The sequence below is a fragment of the Magnolia sinica genome, chromosome 8, assembly GCF_029962835.1.
Source record: "Magnolia sinica isolate HGM2019 chromosome 8, MsV1, whole genome shotgun sequence".
NCBI classification, from domain to species: Eukaryota; Viridiplantae; Streptophyta; class Magnoliopsida; order Magnoliales; family Magnoliaceae; genus Magnolia; species Magnolia sinica.
The window spans coordinates 33,077,110-33,100,762 of record NC_080580.1 but is presented as its reverse complement, the minus strand read 5'-3'; the positions used below and the strand labels follow the sequence as shown (position 1 = coordinate 33,100,762).

At 38.2% G+C, this 23,653-nt stretch overlaps 1 long non-coding RNA gene across 1 annotated transcript; it reads right to left on the bottom strand.

The window, feature by feature from the left end:
• Nucleotides 1-2,894: 2,894 nt before the first annotated feature.
• LOC131253206 (uncharacterized) lies at nucleotides 2,895-21,557 on the bottom strand. Its single transcript, XR_009175018.1, has 4 exons — nucleotides 20,003-21,557; nucleotides 5,327-5,419; nucleotides 5,066-5,116; nucleotides 2,895-3,011 (listed from the first exon to the last, which is right to left on the bottom strand). It is a non-coding gene; the product is annotated as an uncharacterized LOC131253206 (long non-coding RNA).
• Nucleotides 21,558-23,653: the final 2,096 nt, after the last annotated feature.

The following is a 23,653-nucleotide window of genomic DNA, read 5'->3' as shown; positions in this document are numbered from 1 at the left end:
TTAATAAATTACAAGTTACCCATTAGGTGGACCATAACCTGTGGTCCAATTATTTAAACTCATACCTTCAAAAAGAAATTTTTTACCGAGGTGGACCTATGATTTTGAAAGGGCCCACCATGATGTATTTGTAAGATCCACTCCCACCATTAGATGTGTAATCTCATATAGAGCCAAAACACTGGGCTAACTTCTAATGAAGGAGGCACACCAATGGAAAGAAAGACTTGGGAGAGAAGGTCCACCCTTGATTTTTACAGGGCTCACCATGATGATTATATAATCCACTCTAACCATTAGATGCCACACCAAAACTTAGAATGTGGGCCCAATATTCAAGCTCATATGTAATTTAGGTGGGCCGTACCAAGAGAAATAGTTTCTCATCGTAAAGTATATAGTCTACCTGAATAATGGATGGAGCTGATTTTGGTTCCTGGACCTAAAATAGGATGACACGTATGGTGGTTATGGTGGATTTAACAAAAACACCATGGTGCGGGCCACTTGGCACCAACACATTATCCATCGCTGGCCAATTTGGAAGCAGGCCCTAAGTTGTTGTATTACAGAATTACCCTTCTAACAGTCATAAGCCGGTTAGCCACATTCTAGCAGAGCTATACACGGTCCAAGCCCACCAGACTGAAATTGGGCTTGCATTTTAAGCCTGAGCCCAACCCTCGAGCCTCATACCATGGCTCAAGTGTGGCCATAGGCGAGCCAGGCCCATATTATATACCACATGAGCTTCATTTAAAATAAGGAAGGGAATTTTACAAAATAATACAATTTTTTTTTTTTTTATAAAGGTTTTTTAATAAGCTATCCCATTAATTAATTTAAGTAATTATCATTGGAAGGTAGGGTGGGTCCCACTGTGATGATATTGAAATCCATCCTAACCACCTCAGGCCCAGGGCCCAAAAATCAGCCCCATCTATGATTCAGGTAGACTACATGATTGAAAACAATGTCCAAATGTCTCAAGGCTACACCCACCCTCCAAATCATTTCCTCGTTTCCCTTGGTGTGGCCAGGGCTACTACGCCCACCCTCCAACTCGTTTCCCTTGTTGTTGCCCATTTGAATTTAGTATACGTTTGACTTTTGGTCCTCTAAAAATCAAGGGTGGATGTCTCTCTCAATGGTTTTCTTTGGTGTAGCTTACTTGTATCACATGTCAAACTGATTTTTCGTCCCTGGGCCTAATGTGGGATTTAACGGAACCTCAAGGTAGGTTATGTGAAAAATCACGGTAAGGTAAAGTCTTTTTTCTATAAAAACAAAAAATAAAAATTGTAAAAGATATATCAGCAGAAAATTTAAGATTCGCTTTTCTCATGTGGGGTCCACTAGTACATCGATGATCGAACATAACATTGTCAATGGGCTGGGCCTGGATTGGCTTCAGCCAGATTTTCAACTGTGCCCAATGGTTGGGCTTATTCAAAAATTTAAATGTGTCTGGCCTGAGCCCAGCCCATTGACAACCCTAATCGAAGGCAGGTACATGCCTTGTAAAATCCAAGTAAGGTACACTCATATGGATGGGCCAACAGATTGTACAATAGTGCTTAGGATTTTTGTTTGTACAAAGTGGGGGCCCATTGTTCACAAATCTAAAGTGGTAGTAGCGTGGACCCCGCTATGAGTGGTGGATGCAAAACTACAAAAACTCTCAATTTAATGGGTCGATACTGGCCTCCTATCCAAATTCGGGCCAGTTTAGGTTAGGTTGAAATCAAAAGGAGTTGACCCCACTAATTTAATGGGTCAACACTGGCCTCCTATCCAAATTCGACCTATTTAACTGGCCTCCTATCCAAATTCGACCTATTTATCACACGGGTCGCATTAAAGTCAATAAGGATGCCAATGGGTAACCACACCCGACCCATGCACCCTACCCAATTTTAATAAGCTCAAGTTCAATTAATTGGACCCAAGAAATCAACTTGAGTTGGGTCCAAACAATAAATTTATCCATACTTTTCTTCTTTATTTTGTTTTGGGTTATAGTTCGAGTCAAGCTGGCTCATCTAACTCAACCCATTAATAACCTTGTAGGTAGGTAGGGCTCAACCCAAGCCTAACCCATTATTTAAACAGACAAATTTCTAAACCTAGCTCATTAAAATTCGGGCCGGTTTAGGTTAGGACGAAATCAAAAGTAGCCAACCCACTACTTTAATGGGTTGATACTGGCCTCTTATCCAAATCCGACCTGCCAATGGGTACCCGAAGCCGTGGGTACCCTATGGACCTGTCCCAATTTTAATGAGCTCAGGTTCAATCAGTTGGACCAAAGAAATCATGTTGACTTTGGGTCCAGACAATAAATTTATCCATACTTTAGATCTTTATTTTGTTTTGGGTTTTAGGGAGTCAAGATAAGTCATCTGGTTCAACCCATTAGTAACCTATGTAGGGTCATCTGGCTCGATCCATTAGGTAGGTTCAACCCCAGCCTAACCCATTATTTTTAAATGGACAATTTTCTAGCTCCAACCCAACCTACTACCCAATTAGTTTGGCTTGAACCCACCTCAAAAGTAGATTAGGTCTGTTAACATACAGGCAAATTAGAGCTAGGCCTGTCAATGGGTCTATATTAGGCTCAAGTTCAAAAGCGAAGTGGTTTCCTTACCTTCATTAATTATTTCATACCCCGTTGCCTTCATGCTCTTTGGTAGCGCCACTGGAAAATAAAAAGAAAAAAAAAACCACAGGAATTGTAACTAATTGCTTTGACAAACAGTTGATGACCTGAAAGTGGCTATGCTGCATAAAACCAGCATTCATTTTCAGATATATATATATATATATATATATATATATATATATATATAAATCAAGCCACAGGCAATCAGATGTTCGTCTACTCCCATTACAAGAATTTATAACAGTGTGTATACCTTCCAATCATGGGCTGGCCCAATAGGAGTTTTCCCATATGCAATAGAGAAGTTGAGCATTTTCTCTTTTCATCTCTCAAAAGCAAAGGCATCCTGAAATAAGCACGCATATATATAAATTTTTTATTTTTTATTTTTAAAAAGAAGAAAACATTACCAAGAAATAAGTTAAGCACGTGCTGCACTTATTTTCTCAACAGCACGTGCTGGACACATATTGAAGGGTTAGAATTTTCCCATATGGAGGGATTTTTGCTGCATGGGCCATAGCAAAGTGGATCCAGGCATACGTTTGGATCACTAAACCTAGGGATCCCACTTGTACAAAGTGAAAACTTAACCATACTTGAAAACCTGAGCTTACTATAAGCCTCTTTCCTAGATGAATAATGCTACAAGAAAATAAAACAAGGCCTAATTTGCAGCAATGTGCATCAATGAATCCATGTGTAGAAGTATTTCATAAATACTGATTTTGTTGTTATAAGTAGGTAAGTTCGGGTGCAAGAGCAAGATTTTAGCAAGTTAAAAAACAGCTAGAAAGCTAAAAGCAGAACCACGAGTCTAGAGAGTGCTTCGAAGCAGGAGCGTCACTTGGTTAGAAGGATCTTGCAACTGAAAGTGGACTATGAAGAAGGAAAACCACAAGGAACTGTTGGTTGTGCCTGACTTGGGCCAGATTTACAATCTGATGGCCTGAACTTTAATTGAACAGTAATGGAAGCACTCATGGTCTCCCATTCGGATGATCAGTTCATGCCCAGCCTGTGAAAATTTAGAAGGCCCAAGTCATAAAGATTTGAGCCCAAGCCCCACTCACCAAAATTCATGATGATCTTCATCATAAACAGCAAAGAGGAACAGCAACCTCCTTAGCAACAGGAATTGGAACAAGGGAATAATGAGGGAGATGAAAAAGGAGAATGGACAAAAGGGCAGTATCCTGCTAGAAAGTAAAAAACGTGTTCTTCATCATAAAAAGCGAGGACAAGCTTGGGAGCTGTTGTGGCCCATTGTTCACAAATCTAAAGTGGTAATAGTGTGGACCCCGCTATGAGTGGTGGATGCAAAACTACAAAAACTCTCGATATCTTTGGTCTAGGCCCAATTTTGGATCTAGCCCTAAACCGTTAAAATTTGGGCCAGTTTAGGTTAGATTGAAATCAAAAGGAGTTGACCCACTAACTTAATGGGTCCAAATTCGACCTGTTTATCACATGGGTCGCATTAAAGTCGATAGGGATGCCAATGGGTACTCGAAACCGTGGGTACTGGATGAACCTGACCCATAAACCCAAGCCAATTTTAATGAGCTCAAGTTCAATTAATTGGACCGAAGAAGTCAGCTTGAGTTGGGTCCAGACAATAAATTCATCCATACTTTTCTTCTTTATTTTGTTTTGGGTTTTGGGTCGAGTCAAGCTGGCTCATCTAGCTCAACCCATTAATAACCTTGTGGGTAGGTAGGGCTCAACCCAAGCCTAACCCATTATTTAAACTAACAAATTTCTAAACCTGTCCCATTAAAATTTGGGCCGGTTTAGGTTAGGTCGAAATCAAAAGTAGCTGACCCACTAATTTAATGGGTTGATACTCGATACTGGCCTCTTATCCAAATCCGACCTGCCAATGGGTACCCGAAGCCGTGGGTACCCTATGAACCTGTCCCAATTTAAATGAGCTCAGGTTCAATCAATTGGACCAAAGAAATCATGTTGAGTTTAGGTCAGGACAATAAATTTATCCATACTTTTGATCTTTATTTTCGTTTTGGGTTTTAGGGAGTCAAGCTAGGTCATTTGGCTCAACCCATTAGTAACCTATGTAGGGTCATGTAGCTTGATCCATTAGGTAGGTTCAACCCCAGCCTAACCCATTATTTAAATGGACAAATTTCTAGCTCAAACCCAACCCACTACCCAATTAGTTTGGCTTGAACCAACCTCAAAAGAAGGTTAGGTCTGTTAACATGCAGGCAAATTAGAGCTAGGCTTGTCAATGGGTCTATATTAGGCCCAAGTCCAACCCATTCAGGTTGGGACTCAAACCCATAGGCCAATCCTGCATGTTCCTTCCTAATGCAAGGTACAATTTCTACAAGGAAAATAAATAGCAACCAAAGTTCAAAAGTGAAGTGGTTTCCTTACCTTCGTTAATTATTTCATCCCCGGTTGCCTTCATGCTCTTTGGTAGCACCACTGGAAAATAAAAAGAAAAAGAAAAAGAAAAGTGAAAAACAACAAGAACTGTAACTAATTGCTTTGACAAACAGTTGATGACCTGAAAGTGGCTATCCTAACTCAAACCAGCATTTTTAGGTTAAAAAAAAACTATATATATAGAATCGGGCCACAGGCAGTCAGATGTTCATCTACTCCCATTACAACAATTTATAACAGTGTGCATACCTTCCAATCACGGGCCAACCGAACAGGAGTTTTCCCATATGCAATAGAGAAGTCAAGCATTTTCGCTTTTCATCTCTCAAAAGCAAAGGCATCCTGAAATAAGGATGCATATTTATAATTTAAAAAAGAATACCAAGAAATAAGTTAAGCACATGCTGCACTTATTTTCTCAACAGCATGTGCTGGACACATATTAAAGGGTTAGGATTTTCCCATATGGGGGGGGGGGGGGGGGGGTTTGCTGCATGGGCCATTGCAAAGTGGATCCAGGCATACGTTTGGACCACTAAACCTATGGATCCTACTTGTACAAAGTGAAAAGTTAACCATACTTGAAAACCTGAGCTTACTATAAACCTCTTTCCTAGATGAATAATGCTACAAGAAAATAAAACAAGGCCTAATTTGCAGCAATGTGCATCAATGAATCCATGTGTAGAAGTATTTCATAAATATTGACCTTTTTGTTATAACTTATAAGTAGGTAAGTTGGAATTGAACCCACAACCTCAAGGTCACGCATGAATAACCCCCATTGGAGATGTGGGCCCAACCCCAATTAAACAAATGGTTTGCTGGACTTCAAATCAAACAACCAAATGGTTTGCATAAAAAGAATAGGAGTCATGAAATACTCAATAATGTTATTCCTCATGCCCCAACACAGACATCTAATTCAAAAGGCTTACCAACTAGAGAAATAAAGAACAAACCTGCTACCCACAACCGTCGGTCTCAGTATAGATATTTAAAGAACAATGAGCACACCCCATAAATGTGACTTCCATGTGGCCACAAAAAATCAACATCATCGGGAGCTACCTCATAAATGTAAAGATGAAAACATCTTCTTCTTCTTTTGAAAGCTTTAAAGCTGAAAACATCTTCTAAAAATAAAATTAAGAAATCTAAAGAGAAGAAGGAATACTAGAATGTCATAGTCATGTAAAAGTCAAAAATATGTTCATTGCATTTTGAGGACTAGTTGCTTTCAACTAGGCCTCGTATAAGGATCTGGACTAAGAGGTACCAGCAACAACCGTCATGATGAGTAGTTCAAAGACTAAAACAATAGCAGAAAGAAGTGCCTGAAATGTCCATTCTATTTTATAACATTTTATGGCGGACATAAAAATTTCCATTATGTAGTGACCATTGTTTAAGGTGTGTTTGGTTGCACCAAATCAGAAATCTCATTATATTCAATGACTAACCAGTCTAATTTGGTGCAGAATTTCATGACATTTGATGCAAACAAACACAAGCTTAGGAGAAGCCATGTTTTCAATTCTGCAATGATCATTGCTTACCCTCTCTCTCTCTCTCTCTCTCTCTCTCTCTCTCTCTCTCTCTCTCCTGATGAATGGTAAACTCAGTAAGGGAAAGGAAAAAGAAAAAAGAAAAAGAAAAAAAGATACAGAAACAGAAACAGCATGGTTACACAGGAAACTCTGCAGGACACACAAAACCAACTACAAAAACACAAACCCCCCAACCCACTTACCAGGAAAGCACACACAGGGCCTTTTTGGTTTTGTATAAATGCATGTAAATGGTGGTAAAATTATAATTATAACAAGTTCTCACTGTTTGCAATAGAGTCGGAATTTCACCTCTAAAATCGGGCAAAACAAAAACCTCGTAATAGGTGGCCCCACCATGATGTATGTGTTATATCCATGTCGTCCATTCATTTTTTTAAAGATCATTTTAGGGCATGAGCCCAAATATGAGGCAGATCCAAAGTTCAAGTGAACCACACCACAGAAAACAGTGGAGATTGAACACCTAACATTGAAAAATAATTGGGGACGACAAAAGTTTTGGATCTGCCTCATTTTTGGGCTCATGCACTAAAATGATTTGACCAAAATGAATGGAAATTGTAGATAAAACACATACATCAACGAAGCATGGGACGGAGTGACAACAAGTTCGGGTGCAAGAGCAGGAAGCATCTCTTTCAAGATTTTAGCAAGTTAGAAAACAGCTAGAAAACTAAAAGCAGAAGCACAAGTCCAGAGAGTGCTTCGAAGCAGGAGCATAACCTGGTTAGAAGGATCTTGCAACTGAAAGTGGACTATGAAGCAGGAAAACCACAAGCCTTGTATGTAAGGGCTAACAATGACATCCTTCTATTGCATGCCTTTTCTCTACCTAATTGTGCAGATAACATCCTTTTTTCTTTTGTTAAAAGGTAAATTTTGTAAAATAGCAAATAGAACTGCATTGTGCCTGGAACAAAGAAAATAACTACATATTCTGCTTTTCAATCAGAGTGAACTCAACCTCATTGGCACCACATATAATATGCATAAAATTAATTCCTAACACACTACATATTTCCCATATCCAATCAATGACGGATCCTGATCTCCGGGCAACTGTTCACCGCTTCAATCCCTATGAAGTAGTCATATTCACAAATAATTAAAAAAAAAGAAAAGAAAAGAAAAGAAAAAGAAATAGCGTTGATAGAAAATGGACATCAAACAATAAATAACAATGTCAGTACCTATCCAGCATTTACATGTCAGTACCATCCATAACAAGAGTGATAGAAAACTAACACATTCACTGAGTATTTAAAAACTATATATATATATATATATATATATATATATATATATATATATATATATATATATCCATTCAATGAGAAAGATGCATCCAAGAGAACTTAACAAACAACTGAGGTCCCGAAATTCTGATGACATTGGTAACTGGGGAAACATCTAGAAGAGCTGCAGCTCGTGGCAGTATGTTCTTTCCAAACGAAATACATGCAGCAACAATATGCGAATAGCAGCCACTCTGCTGAACCATGGGAAGCAAACTGACTCCCATGGTTTAGCAAGAGGATGCTTCAATACATCTGTATTAGCAACAAACACCTAAAGGTTGCAACTGATAAATATTCAGCTTCTTGAAGGGATGGACCTGAGCCAGCCAATTACACAAAAATGGAGTTTCCCTCACTGACAGCTCCAACAGCTCCTAGTGCACTCATAAACAATAGTTTTTACTGATCCACCCTCATGTTCTCTGGATGCAAAGGCCTAACGGGTACGTAAAATTGATTGGATCTGGGCCCAGGTCTTCAAAACTAGATCTGATTTCTGCAAGAATCCAGTTCGTTATGTTCACGTATGGGTCGTATCGACTTGAATCTAACCTGTTGACATCGTCATAAACAACGTTCTCCAAGAGCTTTGCTAAGCCCATGCATATATAAGGCTTGTGTCATCTACAAAACTAGACCCGAACCTGACAAGAATCGATCCGGTGATTATGGACCATTACATAAATGCACTCTGGACGGCTGGATGGTCTGAATATTCCCTTTGGGACAATTGGATAACCACTATATGTAGTTGCCCTCGATGTAGCCAGATATGCACTCTAGACATATAGATGGTCAAGATATGCAACCTGGGACTGTCATACAATTATTGTCTGTAGTTGGAACTGTTGGTCGTGCCTGACTTGGGCCAGATTTACAATCTGATGGCCTGAACTGAACAGTAATGGAAGCACTCATGGTCTCCCATTCGGATGATCAGTTCATGCCCAGCCTGTGAAAATTTAGAAGGCCCAAGTCATAATGGCCATTAAGATTTGAGCCCAAGCCCCACTCACCAAAATTCATGATGATCTTCATCATAAGAAGCAAAGAAGAACAACAACCTCCTTAGCAACAAGAATTGGAACAAGGGAATAATGAGGGAGATGAAAAAGGAGAATGGACAAAAGGGCAATATCCTGCTAGAAAGTAAAAACATGTTCTTCATCATAGAAAGCAAGGAGGACGAGCTTGGGAGCTGCAGTCCTAGAGCGGGAATTTGGAGCAGATAGTGGGGATTCAATCGCATAAGTTGAAATAATATATAGTAACTGTAAGTCAATAACAAAAAAAATATTAGTTTAAAATTTGACACGTATAGGTACCACAACATAGCCTTTCCCATGTCATTCATAATATTAAGGCAATAGAAAAGTCAATTTCCAATTTTGCATGCCCATGTATTTACATTAGGCCCATTGACAGATCCAATGTGTCCAAAGCAGAACTCATCAATTAAACAGACGCCTAAAAGGTAATTTAAAAAAAGAACATTGCACACCTTTCACGCCTTGAGAGCTCAGCAATTCAGGTCAACAGAAAATTGGTACAAGCAGGCCTTGATTGAAAGTGATTAGAAACAAGTATTCTCAAACAAGGCAGTATAAAATAACTGGACCATAGCATCTTTGAGCATCTAAAAGTAAGTGCAAAAAAATTATTCTAAAAGTATTAACACTGGGTGAATCCATCCCTCTGTTTACAATAACAACTTGCAACCCCATAGGTATTTAGGAATCAAGCATAGATTCAACCAGTCCTGAAAGGACTAACTATTTTTGTGGTGAGTTAATGGAGCATCCTTGGGTGATTCACTGGTTACTGAATTATTGTTGAAGAAGAAAAGATTAGGTCAATGGATGTTAATGAACATCATGGACAAGATATCATGCTTAGCTAGTGGATTTGAGGTTTCAATTCATTTCATCAAGTGTAATGAAATAGACCATTATCTTAATAATGGAGTGATGTAACCATAGAGAGGAAATCAAACTAGAAGCATAATTCCAGAATCCAGCCCAAATCACAACCCAATTGCTGCCCAAACAAACCATTAACAGCCTAAAACTTCAGTCCAACGGCTATCCCATAGCAAACCACAATCTGTCCAACGGATTATGCCTGCAAACCTGTCTACCGAGACCCTGTAATCCACCCCAAACAAGTCCATGAACAGCCACCCAGTGCTACACAATTTGTTCCAAAATCCAGCCTTAAACTGTCCTAAATCAAACCATAAAGCAGCCCTTTATTTGTGTCCCTACACTGTCCTTGCACAGTCCCTCTTAAATCCATATTTTACCAATTCAAGCCCACTAGAAGCTCAGCTTCTTTTAGTCTTAAGGTGGCAAGTGATAGTTGAAATGATGTAATGAGGACACTGCAACAATTCATGGAAAACATAGATTTCACGCTGGGCTGCATGGATCAGCTGGATGGACAGGCATCCGTGATGAAGGATGGTGGTAAAAGGGACAACCCCCCATATGCGGATCAACGGAGGTACAAGAGAATGGCCAGGTGTTAAAGGAGATTTGAAGAAGGCTAAGCATCTCCCTCAAGTCAGCACTCAAGCCAAGGAAGAACGTATCTATAAATATGATCATGGTCCTCACCGTGGATATCAACCACCCAGTTATCCTTGCCAAGGACCACGGCCACCAATGCCACCTCATCAGACTGATGAATGAATCCACCTTATTGCACCTACCATTTACCTAAAGAATGCGGAACAGACAATACTTCTTCAAATGCTGCATAAGGCTTACCTAAAAGCTAAGGAATTTGCTCACATGACTGCTAAATGAATCCACCTTATTGCACCTACCATTTATCTAACGAACGTATGCCAGATAGACAACCAACATAATCTCCAATGACACTTTTCATCATTATAACTTGGGCCTTCTTAGATTTACAAATAGTAGGAAATCAATTATGTTAGAGAAGAACCTTCAAACATTTGAACATCCTCTGTTAGACAAGGGGAAAAAGGATAGAGAAGATAATAGATTTAAGGCTGGACTAAGGAACTAAGAATGACTAGAAAAGGAAAAGAGGAAAACCTAAAAGACTACTTGCCATGTTTAGACCAATTTTGGCAGCCAACCTTATATCCCAATTCACAAGGCTTGCTTTGCTTTTGAGTTCGTATGCTGGCCATAAGAGATTTCTCACAATTTTCTCCATGGCATTGATAATTAATGCCGAAATACGGATGACAATGAAATTATAAATGGTAATGCTAGCAAGAACAAGCTTGACAAGAATAAGCCTTCCAGCAAAAGAAGTTTGCCTTTCCTTTCAACAATTTTAGCTCTAAACAAATCTAAAAGAGATTAAAAAGAATCTTTTACATGGGGCACTAAACAAGAGGGGCAAAGTAGCGAATGTGATGCTCTTATTTGAATATGCAGCTTGTGGGGAGAGTAAATCATTTGCTCATCAATCACTTCGTTATTCTCAATAACTTAGGCCCATATTACTGATTTTCTTCGTCATTCTCAATAACTTAGGCCCATATTATAAATTTTCTTTGAATACCGATCCCTTTATCATTTTTTTCATCTCTTTTTAAATTCTTTTCGCGTTTAAAGTTTGTGTTTTTTTTCTTCTTCTTTTTTTATATAGGAAAAATCCAATGAATTCTTTTTGAAATTTGGGCATTCAGCATTTTCTTCTTTGTTTTGACATTCTACGATGATTATTGGAGTAAGCAATTTTTTATAGAAGGCAATGATGCTTTAAAACTTAAGAAACTTACATGGTTATATTGATTATAGAAGTTTAGATTGGAATATAAGGATCAAAGGCTTTGATATATTGATTTTATTAATCGTCTTTTACTAATATTTTCTTATCAATTTATTTCTTAATTCTTCATAATTCCCAGTGATTCTAGTGCGGAATCCTTTTGTAGATGATGCGTAAAATTTGACTATTTTAATTGATGCCCCAAATTTTTCAATGAGAAAAACTTTTTTTTAGTAACTTCCTAATCCACGTGGTGTCCTATTCGAGTCTAGCTTCATTTTCAAGTTAGAGCCTTACCATTCTTATTTGTCTTAATCCTAATTAGGGAGAGACAGTTATAACTTTGATTCTGCGGCTAAATTACCCTTGTGTAAAGTAGTGTGTGATTTTGCCTATTAGAAATAGTCCAATAGAAAGGAAGTCGTGTGCACACTCATGGGACCTTACCCCATCCCCTTCGTCAATGAGAATGAAATTGAGGTTACGATTTCTGTATTCTCTAGATGTGAGGATTAAAAAACTTTCCCGGAAACACTTAAGGTCTTTTAATATTAGTGCATTTTTATTTTCATTCTTTTTATTTGTTTATTTTTACACCCCCATCACACTTTGCAATATAGGAAGATCCAAAAGGCTCACTTCCCACTAAGGCATAAAACCGCAATGGTAACGACATAAGGAATACCCCTGCCCCAGATTACGGCGAGCAAACTCCAACTTTTTCTCTATTTTTCTCAAGTTCTTTTTTATTTCTCTTTTTTTTCTTCCTTCTTATCACCCTGGTCAAAATTCGAAGGTTCTAAAAGGCTCACTTCATACTAAAGACAAAATAGCAATGGTAACGGCATTGGACTATAAGCCTGCCCCAGATTGCTCAATCTTCTTGTTCCTTTTTCAAGTCCTTTTTTTTTTCTCTTCTATACTCCTTGCCCTTCTAAATTTTCTACAACATGGCTAATACCTTACTCGTGTTTTTGGGAAGTGAAACCTCACATCTTTCAAATCCTTATATTTGAGCAAAATGAGAAGAAAAGATTAGGTAGGCTCATCCTTGCGTATGGATTTGATTATCCTCTCTATATCGGAGGTGAATGATATTAAGCATTTGGTGTAGTTGTGTACTGTGTGCTTAGGGTGTAATTAGCTACATGTGTAAACTGTCAAACCTTGCTAAGATCAAAAGTATCATAAAACAGAAAAGACCCTTAGCTTGAAGATTAGTTTGCCTCGAACACAAGCACCATTGGGAGTTTCATTGATTTATAAAAGGTCATTCTAACAAAACATTTGGGGCATTATTTATTTAGTCACCTGCTTTGGAATTCTTGCTCAAGAACCATCTTTTGTTTACATTCTTCATTTTTATTTTTATTTTACTTTTCTTCTTCTTCATTTTATTTTTATGTTCTTCTTATTTCTTGTTTTCATTTTGTATTTTTTGCCTAATTAGAACTTAAAACAAACGAAAGAATTTGGTTATGGCTCATTTCAATTTGCATTCTTTCTTTCTTTCGGTTTTTTTTTTTTTTTTTTTTTTTAAGAGAGAGAGACAACTGAAATTTTATTAAAAGTGTGCAAATCGAGTAATATGAAAGGTTTCGATCATTGAAAACATGCCAACTATAGATGACCAATGAACCAAGTATGTAAAAGGATTTGATCCACTTAAATGGCCCAAGCATGTCAAAGGTTTAGATCACATGAAACGGGCTGAATCATCTCAATAGTTTGCATCACTGTAAAAAATAATAATAATAATCATCTCAAAAATTTTATATATTATTTTTTCAAGATGATCTCAAATGATCATACAAGTTACTAGCAATTAACTATTACTTGGAACAGCTAACACGAAGACGCAATACTTCTTTTTGTTTTTCTTTCTTCCTTTAAAAAAAAAAAAATTTAAGTAATGCATTATTAAAAGAACTGCCTGAAGGGATTAGAAAGAAGAACCAACCAATAAAACTACATAAGGGACCAACTCAAGAGCTAACGAAGAATGAAGAGCTAACAAGACTTTCAACTCTAAAAATGACAGAGGAAGACAATTCAATAATATTGTTGAAAGTGTGTTTGTTTCTTTCCTTCCAAATAGCCCAAAGGATTGCAACAAAGCAAAGGTTCCATAAAACATTTCATTTTCAACCAAATGGGCTCTCAGTCTCCTGGCCTCAAAAAGTTGTTGAATCTCAGCATCAACCAAGCCAAATTAAACTAACCCGAATACCATCCTCATACGACCAAAAACATAGGAGCAATTGATGAGGAGTTGCCTAACACATTCAACATCACAAAGCATAAGCAACAACCACCAACAATCAGTATATTTCTACGACAAAGGCGCATAAGCAACAACCACCAACAATCAGTATATTTCAACGACAAAGGCAATTAATCATCCAAATATGATCACAAGCCATGCAAAGCCTACAATCCTTTAAGAGCCTTTCTTTCTTTTTTCAATAAGCAAGTAAACATCAATACTTCTATGCTAGTGCAAAACATAACCTTCCACTGACAAGACACTAGAGGCATTAGGGAAGACACATGGCTATATAAGAAGAACAAATGGGGTAAGCTGACGGAGGATTGAAACCAAGGATGCTTCGGTCCTTACCAAGGGGAGTCCTATAAACATACATACAATCAAGCTTTCTAATAAGGGATTCCTCATATCAAGATGCATATAGGCCACATAGCCATCAGACGGGTCTCCACAAGCTGACTAATTGAGGATATGATATCCTCAGATTGAATATCTGACTCAAATCAAGCCAAGCCGGGTCCATAGTCCATACATCAGATCAAGATCATCCAACCATCCAGATTGGATATCAGGAGCACATCAGGGATCTAGATACGTAGAATCTAGATTAGATATGTGGTCTAAAGATGGGCTTGGAAAAAATTAGTGGTCTGAGGGACTCAGATATCCAATCAGATCGCATGTCCAACAGTTTAATTGATCAAAGAGAGCTACAGATCTAGCCATATTATTTTTTTCTTGCACCTTTGTTGAAGCTTTCAGCAAGGTAACATCCTATTTATGCATATCGAAATAGTCATCAATAATAACCACAGCCTATTTGCAACGGGATGGTCTGTCTAGATATTATTTTTAGAAGCAACAGCAGCTATTTAGGATATTTTTGGGAATTTTTCACAGCGACACATCCCCCAACATCAGTCAATTGGTATTTGCGAAGAGATTACAATTGGCTATTGCCTATTGGAAAAGAATCTGCAGTTAATAGACCCCTGTACTTCTGTACTTCTGCGGCATTTTGTCATTTTATACAATTAGTTAGGCTGTTGTGCAATCTAATATTTCTATTTCTGGAATTTCCTGCAGCTGGCAGATTCCATAATTAACTATGTGGCCGCATAGTTGTGAAGGTGGTTTATGCATATATTTGTAGTTTTTAGTTCTCTACAATTAGTTTCCATTAAGAGGTTTCCAATTAGCAACAACAATTGTCATTGCTTATGATAGGAGGTCATAAAAAAAAAGGACAGAACTACACAGATAAACCTTGAATGCAAACCAATCAAAGCAAAAGAACCACAGAACAAAGAGTAAAACACAAACATTTGTTGGAACATATGGCCATATGGTATCTTCCTATAACGCATTAACCATCTGATTATCTCTTATAATGGATGGACTATAAAGAAAAACGTCCGAAACATTTTCTCCTACAGTGATGGATGATCCCAAAATGGTAATAATCTCAAACTCAATGAAAAGGGATGCCATGAAAGGATCCTTACGCACAACAAAAATACAGGAGAGAAAGGGATTAAGAGATTTCCCATCTGAATGAAAAATCCTCTTGCCAGAGATTCTTCGCCAAACAGTTGTCTAACGCACTCCGAACTTCACTGGTATCAGAGTTGAGGACGATCTCCATCACACACTTGCACTTTGCATCACTGCCTCACTCCGTAGTCGGAATCGAAAACCCACGCCAACCCCGGGTGTTGTCGCCATCAAAGAACCAAAACCCTTCATCGTCTACACCACCCATTGTGATCGAATCTGACAATGGGTTCTGCTGCCACCTCTCAGAGCAAGGTCATAACCCACGCCCAAATCAAAGGAGCATAACCCTCACAATCGAATAAGGGTTGTAATCTTCATCTACTCACGCGATCGAATCGGGAACCGGAACCCTCAGCGCCTCTCATCTTCTCAATCAGGGTTGTAATCTCCATCCACTCTTGCGATCAAATTGGGAGCTGAAACCCTTGATGCCTCTCATCATCTCAATCAGGGTCATAATCTCCCTCCACTCTCGCGAGCCAGAAACCTTGTCGCCAGTCATCATCTCAATCAGGACCATAATCTCCATCGACTCTCGCGATCGAATCGGGAGCCGAAACCCTCGACGCCTCCCATTATCTCAATCAGGGCCGAAATCTTCATCGTGATTAAGACCAGACGGAAAACCCTCTTTTCAGATCTCTCTCTCTCTCTCTCTCTCTCTCTCTCTCTCTCTTCAATTTCCTTCTAAGAAGTAATAAAACACCCTTCCGAAAGAAAAACAAAGAATCACGAGAGATAGAGAGGCTACTACACACATTGATCACAGAGCTCAGCGAAATTTCCGGCATAGAGACACCATCCCTTTGTAGAAGGCTTTGACTTCACCTCTTTGCAGTAGGGATTGAAGCAGATCTTGGAGGAAGAGGAGGACGACATCTTTCCCTTCGCATGGAGATAAGAGGAGAGAAAAACCCTAGAAACGTTCTCGATGGGAGAGGAGAGGAAGAAGAGGAGAAGAAGCAAGAAGAAATGCGAGGAGAGACGGAGGGACGTGGATTTCCTTTGAAAGCCTTTCGCAGGAAGTTCCTACGCAAGGATGTTAGGTGGGGGCACCAAGATGTTTGTGACAAATCCACCCAGTCCATCCATTTTGAAAGATCATTTTAGAACATGCGATCAAAACTAAGGTGGATCCAAAACTCAAGTGGGTTGTACGAGAGGAAATGGTGGGGATTCAGTGACCACCGCTAAAAAAAATTTATGGCCACAAAAGTTACATATCAGGATAAATTTTTCATGTTTTCACTTCATCCCTGTGGGAATGACCTCATAAATGGTTTGGATGGCATATAGACATCAAGGTGGTGCCCAGGAAGGTTTCAACGGTAGAAAAACTCTTTCCCCAGTTTTCACTCTCGTATGGCCCACTTGAGTTTTGGATCCACCTTACTTTCAGTCGTATAGGCTAAAATTACCTCTCAAATCAGATGGATGGGGTGGATTTCTAACAAACATCATTGTGGGCCCCACCTGGCATCCCAGCGCAGGAATTTCCTGGGAAAGGCTTTTGCAGGAAATCCACATCCGAGACAGAGGAGGTGCCGTGATTGTAATCACAAGAGAGGGGGACAAAAAACAGAGAGAGGGAGAGGTTTTGTAGGATTTTGACGAAAAGGAAATTAAAAAATGAACCGTTAGAAGTGTGTTTTTATGGGATTTTTATCCGATAATTTCCCTAATACATTATATCACAAGAAGATGTTTGAGGTTACATATTTACCCAAACATTCTTATCAGGGAAGCGGATTGGCTAGTGTACCACACACCACCAACCTAGCTAGTGTGGGTACGTGTCAAGCTCCGAGTTGTACGAATGGTTCAAAGGCGATCAAAGTTATGCCCCACAATGATGTATTTATCGTATCCACATTGTTCATCCATTTTGCCAGATCATTTTAGATCTTGATCCCAAAAATGAGTCATATCCAAAGCTCAATTGGACCACACCGCAAATAGAAGTGAGGACAATGATTCTCACCGTCAAAACATTCATAAGACTCACCATAACGTTTATTTTACATCTAATATGTTGATAAGGTCACACAAATCTGGATGAAGAGGAAAAACAAATATCATATTGATCCAAAATTTCTATGACCACAAAAGGGTTTCGATGGTAGACGTTCGATCCCCACTACTTTTTAGAGTGTGGACTACTTGATTTTTTATTATGTCTTATTTTTTGTTTCAAGCATTGCGACGAGCTCGCCAAGTGGAAGGACGGTTTGGATATAACTCATACCTCATAATGGGGCCCATTGAACTTGGTGACATCAACACACTAGCTAGGTCGATGGTGTGTGGACCAATGAACCAAGTATGTAAAAGGTTTTGATCCACTTAAATGGCCCAAGCATGTCAAAGGTTTGGATCACATGAAACGGGTCGAATCATCTCAATAGTTTGCATCACTACAAAAAATAATAATAAAAATCGTCTCAAAATTTTATATATTATTTTTTCAAGATGATCTCAGATGATCATACAAGTTATTAGCTATTAGCGATTACTTGGAACAACTAACAAGAAGACGCAATACTTCTTTTTGTTTTTCTTTCTTCCTTTTTTAAATTTAAGTAATGCATTATTAAAAGAACTGGCCGAAGGGATTAGAAAGAAGAACTGACCAATAAAACCATATAAGGGACCAACTTAAGAGCTAACGGAAGAAAAGTAGTCCAAAGCCTCTGCCCAGAAGGAGTCAACAATTCTTTCAACTCAAAAAATGACAGAGGAAGACAATTCAATAATATTGTTGAAAGTGTGTTTGTTTCTTTCCTTCCAAATAGCCCAAAGGATTGCAACAAAGCAAAGGTTCCATAAAACATTTCATTTTCAACCAAATGGACTCTCAGTCTCCACGCCTCAAAAAGTGGTTGAATATCAGCATCAACCAAGCCACATTAAACTAACCGGAATACCATCTTCATACGAACGAAAACATAGGAGCAATTGATGAGGAGATGCCTAACACATTCAGCATCAAAAAGCATATGCAGCAACCACCAACAATCAACATATTTCTACGACAAAGGCAGTTAATCATCTAGATATGATCTCGTCCCACAAGCCATGCAAAACCTATAATCCTTTATAGAGCCTTTCTTCTATTTTCAATAAGCAAGAAGACATCAATACTTCTATGCTAGTGCAAAACATAACCTTCCACCGACAAGACACTATAGGCATTAGGGAAGACACATGGCTATATAAGAAGAAGAAATGAGGTAAGTTGATGGAGGGTTGAAACCAAGGATGCTTCGGTCCTTACCAAGGGGAGTCCTATAAACATAAATACAATCCAGCTTTCTAATCAGGGATTCCTCCTATCAAGATGCATATAGGCCACACAGCCATTAGATGGGTCCTAGATGGGCTCTACAAGCTGACTAATTGAGGATCAGATATCCTCAGATTGAATATCTGACTAAAATCAAGCCCAGCAGGGTCCATAGTCCATACATTAGATCAAGATCATCCGACCATCCAGATTGGATATCAGGAGCACATCAAGGATCCATATTTGCGGGATTGAAAATATGGATCAGATCCACGATCTAAAGACAGACCTGGAAAAAATTAGTGGTCTAAGGGACTTAGAGGTCCAATCAAATCGCATGTCCAATACTTTAATTGATCCATGAGAGCTACAGATCTAGCCATATTTTTTTACTTGCACCTTTGCTAAAGCTTTCAGCAAGGTAACTTCCTATTTATGCATATCGGAATAGTCATCAATAATAAGCACAACCTATTTACAACAGGATGGTCTGTCCAGATATTATTTTTAAAAGCTGCAGCAGCTATTTAGGATATTCTTGGGAATTTTTCACAAAGATTGGTATTTGTGGATAGATTACAGTTGGCTATTGCCTATTGGAAACGAATCTGCAGTCAATAGACCCTTGTACATCTGCGCCAGTTTGTTTGTCATTTTATACAGTCAGATAGGCTTTTGTGCAATCTAATATTTCTATTTCTGGAATTTCTTATAGCTGGCAGATTCCATAATTAACTATGTAGCTGCATAATTGTGAAGGTGATTTATGCAAAGAAGATGTGTAGTTATATTTGTAGTTTTTGGTTCTCTACAATTAGTTTCCATTAAGAGGTTTCCAATTAGCAGCAGCAATTGTCATTGCTTGTGATAGGAGGTCATCGAAAAAAAGGACAGCGCTACACAAATAAACCTTGACTGCAAACCAATCAAAAGCAAAAGCACCACAAAACAAAGAGTAAAACACAAACATCTATAGGAACATATGGCCATATGGTATCTTCCTGTAACGCAAGAACCATCTGAGTCTCTCTTGTAATGGATGGACTATAAAGAAAAATGCTAGAAACATTTTCTACTACTGTGATGGATGATCCCAAAATGGTAATAATCCCAAACTCAATGAAAAGGGCTGCCATGAAAAGATTCTTACGCACAACAAAAATACAAGACAGGCAAGGATTAAGAGATTACCCATCTGGTTGAAAAATCCTCCTGCTAGAGATTCGTTGCCAAACGGCTGTCTAATGCCCTCCAACTTCACTGGTATCAGAGCTGAGGATGATCTCCATCACACACTCGCACTCTGCATCACTGCCTCACTTCGTAGTCGGAATCGAAAACCCACACCATGGGACCTTACCCCATCCCCTTCGTCAATGAAAATGAAATTGAGGTTACGATTTCTGTATTCTCTAGATGTGAGGATTAAAAAACTTTCCCGGAAACACTTAAGGTCTTCTAATACTGGTGCACTTTTATTTTCATTCTTTTTATTTCTTTATTTTTACACCCCTTTTTTTATTCTATCACACTTTGCAAAATAGGAAGATCCAAAAGGCTCACTTCCCACTAAGGCATAAAACTGCGATGGTAACGACATAGGGAATACGCTTGCCCCAAATTATAGCGAGCAAGCTCCAACTTTTTCTCTTTTTTTCCCCATTTTTTTTCTCTTTTTTTTTTTTTTTTTTCTTCCTTCGTATCACCTTGGTCAATAGTCGTAGGTTCCAAAAGGATCACTTCATACTAAAGACAAAATAGCAATGGTAACGGCATTGGACTATAAGCCTGCCCCAAATTGCTCAATCTTCTTGTTCCTTTTTCAAGTCTTTTTTTTCTCTCTTCTATACTCCTTGCCCTTCTAAATTTTCTACAACATGGCTAATACCTTATTTGTGTTTTTGGGAAGTGAAACCTCACATCTTTCAAATCCTTAAATCTGAGCAAAATGAGAAGAAAAGACTAGGTAGGTTCATCCTTGCGTATGGATTTGACTATCCTCTCTATATTGGAGGTGAATGGTATTCGACATTTGGTGTAGTTGGGTACTGTGTGCTTAGGGTGTAATTACCTACATGTGTAAATTGTCAAACCTTACTAAGATCAAAAGTATCATAAAACAAAAAAGACCCTTAGCTTGAAGATTAGTTTGCCTCGAACACAAGCACCATTGGGAGTTTCATTGATTTATAGAAGGTCATTCTAAGAAAACGTTTGGGGCATTATTTATTTAGTCACCTGCTTTGGAATTCTTGCTCAAGAACCATCTTTTGTTTACTTCTTCGTTTTTATTTTTATTTTACTTTTCTTCTTCTTCTTCTTCTTTTTCATTTTATTTTTATGTTCTTCTTTCTTGTTTTCATTTGTATTTTTTTTCCTAATTAAAACTTAAAACAAACGAAAGAATTTGGTTATGGCTCATTTCAATTTGCATTCTTTCTTTCTTTTCTTTTTTCTTCTTCTTTTTTTTTTTTTTTTTTTTTTTGAGAGAGAGAGAGAGAGAGAGACAACTGAAATTTTATTAAAAGTGTGCAAATCGAGTAATATGAAAGGTTTCGATCATTGAAAACAAGCCAACTGTAGATGACCAATGAACTAAGTATGTAAAAGGATTTGATCCACTTAAAGGGCCCAAGCATGTCAAAGGTTTGGATCACATGAAATGGGTTGAATCATCTCAATAGTTTGCATCACTGTAAAAAATAATAATAATAATCATCTCAAAATTTTATATATTATTTTTCCAAGATGATCATACAAGTTATTAGCTATTAGCTATTACTTGGGGCAGCTAACAAGAAGACACAATACTTCTTTTTGTTTTTATTTCTTCCTTTTTTTAATTTAAGTAATGCATTATTAGAAGAACTGCCCGAAGGGATTAGAAAGAAGAACCAACCAATAAAACTACATAAGGGACCAACTCAAGAGCTAACGGAAGAAAAGCAATCCGAAGACTTTGCCCATAAGGAGCTAACAAGACTTTCAACTCTAAAAATGACAGAGGAAGACAATTCAATAATATTGTTGAAAGTGTGTTTGTTTCTTTCCTTCCAAATAGCCCAAAGGATCGCAACAAAGCAAAGGTTCCATAAAACATTTCATTTTCAACCAAATGGGCTCTCAGTCTCTAGGCCTCAAAAAGTTGTTAAATATCAGCATCAACCAAGCCAAATTAAACTAACCTGAATACCATCCTCATGCGACCAAAAACATAGGAGCAATTGATGAGGAGATGCCTAACACATTCAACATCACAAAGCATAAGCAGCAACCACCAACAATCAATATATTTCTATGACAAAGGCAATCAATATATTTCTACGACAAAGGCAGTTCAAAGCCTATAATCCTTTAAGAGCCTTTCTTTCTTTTTTCAATAAGCAAGTGCAAAACATAACCTTCCACTGACAAGACACTAGAGGCATTAGGGAAGACACATGGCTATATAAGAAGAAGAAATAGGGTAAGCTGATGGAGAATTGAAACTAAGGATGCTTCGATCCTTGCCAAGGGGAGTCCTATAAACATACATACAATCCAACTTTCTAATCAGGGATTCCTCATATCAAGATGCATATAGGCTACATAGCCATCAGATGGGTCCAAGATGGGCTCCACAAGCTGACTAATTGAGGATAAGATATCCTCAGATTGAATATCTAACTCAAATCAAGCCAAGTCGGGTCCATAGTCCACACATCAGATCAAGATCATCCAACTATCCAGATTGGATATCAGGAGTACATCAGGGATCTAGATGGGTAGAATCTAGATCAGATACATGGTCTAAAGACAGGCCTGAAAAAATTAGTGGTCCGAGGGACTCAGAGATCCAATCAGATCGCATGTCCAACAGTTTAATTGAACAATGAGAGCTACATATTTAGCCATATTATTTTTTTTCTTGCACCTTTATTGAAGCTTTCAACAAGGTAACTTCCTATTTATGCATATCGGAATAGTCATCAATAATAACCACAACCTATTTGCAATGGGATGGTCTGTCCAGATATTATTTTTAGAAGCAGCAACAACTATTTAGGATATTTTTGGGAAATTTTCACAGTAACACACCCCCCCCCCCCCCCAACAACAGTCAATTGGTATTTGCAGAGAGAATACAGTTGGCTATTGCCTATTGGAAAAGAATCTGCAGTCAATAGACCCTTGTACCACTATAGCAGTTTGTTTGTCATTTTGTACAATCAGTTGGGCTTTTGTGCAATCTAATATTTCAATTTCTGGAATTTCCTGCAGCTGGCAGATTCCATAATTAACTATGTGGCTGCATAGTTGTGAAGGTGGTTTATGCGATGAAGATGTGTAGTTATATTTATAGTTTTTGGTTCTCTACAATTAGTTTCCATTAAGAGGTTTCCAATTAGCAGCAGCAATTGTCATCGAAAAAAAGGACAGGAATAAAAGGACAACACTACATAGATAAATCTTGAATGCAAACCAATCAAAAAAAAAAAAACACGCACCACACACATTGTGAGTGCTTCATTTTGCTAAGAGAATGACGCATTTATTGGCGCCGACATAGATGGAAGGTGTCAGATTTGACTTTCAGAAAATCATAGACATCTAAGGTGACTGGAAAATATAAATATAAATAAAATCCCTCTTATTTTCTTCTGCTTTTTTGAGATCTCAAAGGGAAGGAGGGAGGGAGATGGCACCAGTGGTGCCAATCACAGCCAAGCAAGCAAAACTTCTGAATCAAGACAGCAACACCTTCAAGAAAGATCAATTTGGAGCTACCATCAATGCTTACACCGAGGCCGTTACTCTTTTGCCCAGATGTGTCAACTATTGGACAAATCAAGCATTGTGCTA